Here is a 6702-nt window from a genome sequence, read left to right as displayed (position 1 = left end):
CAACTGCTCAACTGATAATTTAGGGCAAAAATAGTCATAGCTAACATGTAAATGAGCATGACTGTATCCCAATAAAATCTATATTAATAAAAGGGCAATATGCTGATTAGACTGGGAGACCTTACGGACGTCCTTCCGGACAAAGCCATGGTGGCATGGCCAAGGTAGAGGCGGTTAGGGGCAATCAGACCAGCAGGGGGGGCAGTTGGGGTGAGCAGGCTGGCAGGGAGGCAGTTGGGGGCATGCAGGCTGGTGGTGGGGTGCAGTTGGGGGTTAGCAGGTCAGCAGGCAGAGTGGTTAGGGACCATCAGGCAGGCAGGCAGGTGAGCAGTTAGGAGCCAGTGGTCCCAGGTTGTGAGAGGGATGTCCTACTGCTCGCTGGTTTAGGATGTCCTAAACCAGCAGTCAGACATCCCCTGAGGAGTCCCAGATTGGAGAGGAATAGCCCCTCCCCCACCCCCTGTGCATGAATTTCATGCACCTGGCCACTAGTATTATTTATAAAGACAACTGGCAGGTTGCACTTAGTGCCATGGGCTTTACTCAGTGACCCTGCCCTAGACCATGGAGTCAAGTTCTTCAGTCTGCTGACCTGGTTCTGGAAGATGAGAACCTCAATTCAGTGTCTTTTAAATAAACATGGACTTAAATCCTTCCCTGGTCAAGTCACTACCCAAGTGGGGGTTGCTGTTTCAAGGTCTTTGGCATTAATGTTGTCTTGGCATAAAATACCCCCCAAAGATCATTTAGCCCCAGTTTCTTTCCTCCTGGAGTAATTTGAGGGCAGTGGAGAATGTAGTCCACTGTGCAAAAGCCTAGAGTTTGTGAAGAGAGAGGGTGGCTTAATCAGTTAATTTTTATAAAGTGGCTCACAGATGAAACATGCTATTAGGCCTCCCAAGGAAGACCCGCATGCAGTTCTAAAGCCAAAGCTGAGTGTCCCTGGAAATCTGAAGGCAGCATGCATTCAAACTGGCTGAGGAAGAAACCTGTTTGCTGGCCTGTTTAGCTGAAGAGCTCAAAAAAGGTCCTTGATCAAGGGACCAGTGTGGAGGGCAGGACAAGAGACCACCTTGTGGGAGAGGGGAAGTATAACTGTGAACAGCAGCCACCTCAGTGAGGGGGGCTGGTGACATCTGGGGCTTGTCACCTCAGTGAGGATAGGGTTATTTCTCACAAGGCCCCATGAGAGAGGAGACATTTTGTGAGAGAAAAGTCCTTATTCTAGGATAGCATCTTTTATGATTCATTTGGTAAATTTAAGTCTTCACAGCTTTTACAGTTGAACATAGATAAGGTGTGTGTGTGTGTGTGTGTGTGTGTGTTTAATAGAACACATCGGACATTGGCCATTTATCTTGCTCCTCTGTCCTGCAGATAGAAGGGCACTTTTAGGAGGAGTGGAAGATTTGAACAGGAAGAGAATAAGGCATGGGGGAAAGAACTAGACAACAGAGGGAGTTTAAATGCAAATAAAGTCATATTTTCTGAAAGCTATTTTCAGGTTCACTTACAGTTATCAATAGGTTGGTCACCGCTTGTGGTCATATCTCAGTCTAATAATGGCCCAAAGGTAGGCACTTCTCCTTAAAAGATAACTAAAAATTAATAGAACACACAAGCCAAGAAACAGTTCTAAATTAATTCAGAAGGCAGTTCACATTTTATGGCCTCGCCTTGAAGGATAGGAGGGGTATAGGGGTTGGGTGGGGTTGGAGGAGCCTTTGGCTGGATGAGCACTGGGGGGAGGTGAACAGTGTGCTGTAGTGGGAAAGTACCTCACTGAGAACAGTCCAACCCAGTTCTGTTTCTAGTTATTTCTATTATCATTTATTAAGTGTCTTCTATTTACCAACATTCTATATGCTTTCTCTCCCATCCTTTGAACATGCCCATGAAGTCAGCATTTTGATCTCTGTGTTAATAAAGAGCCCTGCCTGGATGCAGAACCGTTTCCTTGTATGTACCTTGCCTTCCAGGCCACGTTGGGCCTAATATTTCCACTCCTATATCTTTACTCAAGAGAAATAAAAATTTATGCACTTTCAAAGACTTGTACACAAATGCCCATAGCAGCTTGATTTGTAATAGCCCCAAACCGGAAGCAACCCAGTTGGATAAACTATGGAATATTCATGCGATGGAATACTGCTCGTCGATAAAATGGAACAAACTGCTGATACAACATCATTGAATCTTTAAAAAATTATGCTGAGTGAAAGAATGCAGACATAAAAGAATGCATACTGTATGGTTCCATTTCTATGTGGTTCTAAAACAGGAAAAACCAATCTGCAGTGAGGGAAACCAGGCTAATTGTTGCCTGAGGCCTCGATAGAGGTTGCTGACAGGGCAGAGGCACAGGAACTTTCCGGGGTGATGAAAATATCCTATGTTAAGGTTGGGGAGGTACTAACATGGGTGTGTGTATATATATGTGTCTAACTTATTGAACTTTAAATTTAAAATGGGTACATATATTTTATTGTATATAAAATATACTTTAACATTTGAAAAATGCCTTCTTAATAAGGAAGAAGACTAAAACTCCATTTTTGTTTGTTTCATTTTGAGGACTGAATTAAGAGAAGAATGGGAGGATCTTGGTCATGTTGTCTGGCCAGAATGTGGTGTTCAAATTCTAGTTCTATTTTGGTGATTCTATGTTAGATTCCTTCCCAACTTGGCTGTCTTTCCCCCCATCCCACTTCTGGAAAGTGAAGAGTTGGACTAGATCGGAGTTTCTCAGCTCTGGCTGCACTTTAGAATCTTCTGATGGACCTTTACAAGTTCCAACGCCTGGGCCCACACCAGAGAGTTGGATTTGTTTGGTCTGGAGTTTGACTCTGATGTTGTTTTTTTCTCCCTTTAATTCTCCAAGTAATGGTGAGTCTAACGTGCATGAAGTATTGAGACCTGCTGGATGAGATGCCCAAAAGGTCCTTTTAGATCTATGATTTCTGTCTTAAAACTTGCTTCAGGACAAGGGGCAATTTTTCCCTGTCTGCTAAGACAATAAATTAAATAAACAAGGTTCCTGGAGTACAAGATAATGAGATTAAATAGAAGCAAGAGAAATCTGGAGATAGAACCTGGAGACAGGAGTAAATAGAGCAGGTATGAGTTAGATTAATTTTATCATAATTAAGAAAGTTTCAACCAGTGTCACAACATTGCAAATGTGTAGCAAGAGATGTAGAAAATATGTAGTAGCACCTTGCATTTAGTTAGTTAATTAACAATATATATATTTTTAATGTATAGCTTCCCTTCATTTTCAGTGCACCTGTGCATATTAGAGTTAGTGCAGCTAATACCATCTCCAGGTAGATTAACAGGTGACCTGGCTTGGCTAAGATAACACAATTGTGGGGATCACTCAACTGGTCTTTGAAGGGAGGATGTGGAATCTTTCCATCCAAAGAACTTATCTAATTAAGAAATCATTCTTTGTCTCAAATGATTCTGTTAAGAATATTCTTTGCAGTTGTGACAAATCATTACAATTGGCACAATTCAAAGTATGATGGTGTTTCCTAAAAATTAGAGGTAAAGGTCCATGAGAGAGGAGAGCTCTAGGGTTGGGATAGATCTCAAAGTGGCCCAGTGGTCTGTATGGTAAAACAATTTTTTAATAATAACACTAAAATAGAAATTTTCACTCTCATTCTGTGAGCGTATTATGGGACCCTATTTGATGTGTGATATAGTAACAGCTATAACACAGAAGCAGATATGAGAATGCATCTGTCTTCTGTTAAGTCAGATGCAAATATGTAAAACCATGGTACTCTTCTTACTAATACATTTTGAAAAGGTGGTTATTTTGCCTGAAAACTGTTATTTATATCAACATGTAGGAATTTATTGTTTTTTTAGATGAACTAACAGATAATTTTCCAAATTTAATTTTTAGTATTGTAAAAGTCAGTAGCTATAACTCATATAAGTAAATCTCTTTGCTGTCCTTTGCCGGGAGCCGTTCCATCCTTGCTGTTTCAAGGGACCTGGCATATATGGCATACTGTTCTTAATATGTTTTGCTCACCTTCTTGGCGCTGTGTTTTAACCAAGGTCACCTCTCCAAGAAAGGTTGTTTCCCCAGGTAGAGATTTTCCCCTGAAGTTAGGGAGGGAATAAAACCCCTTCACTAAGTGCCAGGCGAGTAATTAATCTCTTTAACTACGAACAATCATGCTTAAGCTACATAATCTTTACTCCCTGGAATGGAGATAAGAAACTCCCTAACCTTTGGAATAGAGATTGATAGGATTGGAAGCAACTGGTATAAATACAGATGTAATAAGAGACAGAAGTTCAGAACCTGGCTGGAGAACCTGGAGAACCTGGCTGGAGAACCTAGCAAGAGAACATGGACACAGTACTTGGCTGGAGATTGTGGCTAGAGATCCTGGCAAGGCTGCTGATCAACTGAACGCTGTCTCCGTGTCATTCCTTCTTCGCCGACTCCGTCCACACCTTTGGCGAACCCCTGGACCTGCTGGAGCTGGACCCCAGCAGTCCTTAATAAGTGGAAAGTGTATATAGAGATCCTGATACCAAAAGACTTGGAACTGTCCAAGGTAGACTCTGAATGCTGCCCTTCTTGGGCGAGGGGTCCTGCCTGTTGGAAGTTTATTTCCCGAGATGAGGCTCTCATCTTCTATGACAGTGCTTTTCAGTTGTTCGTGCACATGTGAATCACCTGAGGATCTTATTAAAATTCAGATTCCCGGGGGAAGATCTTGAGTGGGGCCTGAGGTTCTGCATTTCTAGTACCTCAGGTAAAGGGATCATGCTACTATTGAGATCACACTTTGGACTGCAAGGCTCTTTAGAAGAAAGGTTAATAACACTCACCAGATCTTTCTCCCAAACACAGACATAGGAGAAGATGTGAAGAGAATGATAGAAGAGTGCAAATCAACTTAAGAGGAATGAAGTACTTGATTTTAAGAACCCAAAATCCTCTTTGAAAAGCTTTCCCTTACTCTCTCATCATTAAAGTTTTCCTACCCATTTTCACAAGACTTCTTTAATTTCTCAGTTAAAGAAATTCACACATTGTGTTGTCATTGCTTTTCAGGAGTGGTGGTAGTGGCATTGTTTAATCCCCAACCTGCTTTGTGTTTCTGGATGGTATCTTATCTGTCTGTCTTTGTATCTCTAGCATCTAGCGGTAAGTTGGCATGTAATAGGTACTCAACAAATGTTTAGTGGATGAATGGATAGTTGAAGGAAAAGTAGTCTTTGAGTCCTGATAATGGCACCCACAAAACTGCAAAGATGAAGTTTGTCTTCGGTATTTATTTACCCTCCTTTCTCTAGGCAACATGCCCAAGTCTGGTAAAAGGTGGCAAAGTTAGCTTGTCTGTGAGATAGGCTTTTGTCCCAGTGGATTTTACATTTAATACAGCATGCAATGGGCACATGTATATTTGGTCTGCTGTACTGATGATGTCTGGATGCCTTTAGCTCTACTTATCTAGGTCCCAGATGAGGTCCTTGAATTCACAAAACACCCATATAACATACTAGAGGCCCGGTGCATGAATATTCATACATTGGAAGGGTGGGGTCCCTCAGCCTGGCCAGCCTCCTCTCATAGTACAGGAGCTCTCAGGGGCAGGAGGCGACCAGGAGATCAGGGGAAGGTGATGGCCCCATCACACCTCTGCTGCTGCCATTGCTGGCAGCGCAAGGCTCGGCCAGCCCTGGTTACCTGAGCCTTGGGCAGCCCTGGGTGGCTGGGCAGCCGCCATCCCAGGCTTGCCTGTGCCTCAGCCCACCATGGACATCTGGGGGGCTGGGGGTGGGTCTGGCCACACCGTTCATCTGCCGCCCCACCCCCACCCACGCTGGGCTAAAAGGACTGTGGGACTCTGGCGGGGCTGAGGGAACTGGGCACCACCATCTTTGTGATAGTGTGATAGTCAATTTGCATATACCCTTTTTATTAGATAGGCTTTTCCCTCTCAAACCACTCTAGATGCCAGCATTTCTCAAGCTCTGTTTTAGTATCACTCAAGCTTGTCCTGTTAGTACCTTTTGTTGATGCCTCACATGTCATTGGAACTAGTTTCCTTGTTAGTCCCGGTCTGTAGCTGCCAAAGTCATATTCTACTACATGTTCTGCAAACCCTTCATGGACAGCTTGGCTGGGAAGGTTTATTTTCCTCTTCCAATTCCTCCCCTCCCTAATCACAGATGCAGCCAACAGCTCCATCTGTCATCCCTCTTGGCTCAGTGGCCCAACCCAAGCTTTAAATCCTGGGGTCATCTGACTACTCTTTAATATTGAATATATCCTAAATCCTCTCACTTTTTTTCAGTATTTCTTGCAAATGTCTTTTTATTTCCTATCATCATTATCATAATAATGGCTCTTTGTAATTTCCGTTAGACAAGCAGTTCTTAACTGATGACTCAGGAGAGGTTTGAGTGGGCCATGAGTCATCTTCTTTCAATTAAGTGTTCTGATAATTTAATTAAAATTTGGAGTAGATTCAAGGTGATGTATGTAATATGCAAGAAAATGAAAATGGAGTGGCTACTGGAGAAAAAGGTGGAGTAGGAGGTGCTGACCTAAGAGTTTATCTCTGGCTGGATACAGGAGTGTATCTAATACCTACAATTGGGTGCCATGAGTATGATTGTTGTTTGGGAAAGCAAATGGAATTAAAAGAGAGGGATAAAAAGTGA

General features: G+C 42.7%; 1 protein-coding gene across 2 annotated transcripts in view; it reads right to left on the bottom strand.

Moving 5' to 3' along the window:
• FSHR (follicle stimulating hormone receptor) overlaps positions 1-6702 on the bottom strand; it is a 135726-nt gene that overhangs the window by 41515 nt on the left and 87509 nt on the right. The window lies entirely within an intron of this gene.

This window comes from Myotis davidii, unplaced genomic scaffold, assembly GCF_000327345.1.
Source record: "Myotis davidii unplaced genomic scaffold, ASM32734v1 scaffold6, whole genome shotgun sequence".
Classification (NCBI taxonomy): domain Eukaryota; kingdom Metazoa; phylum Chordata; class Mammalia; order Chiroptera; family Vespertilionidae; genus Myotis; species Myotis davidii.
This window is presented reverse-complemented; position numbering and strand designations above follow the sequence as displayed.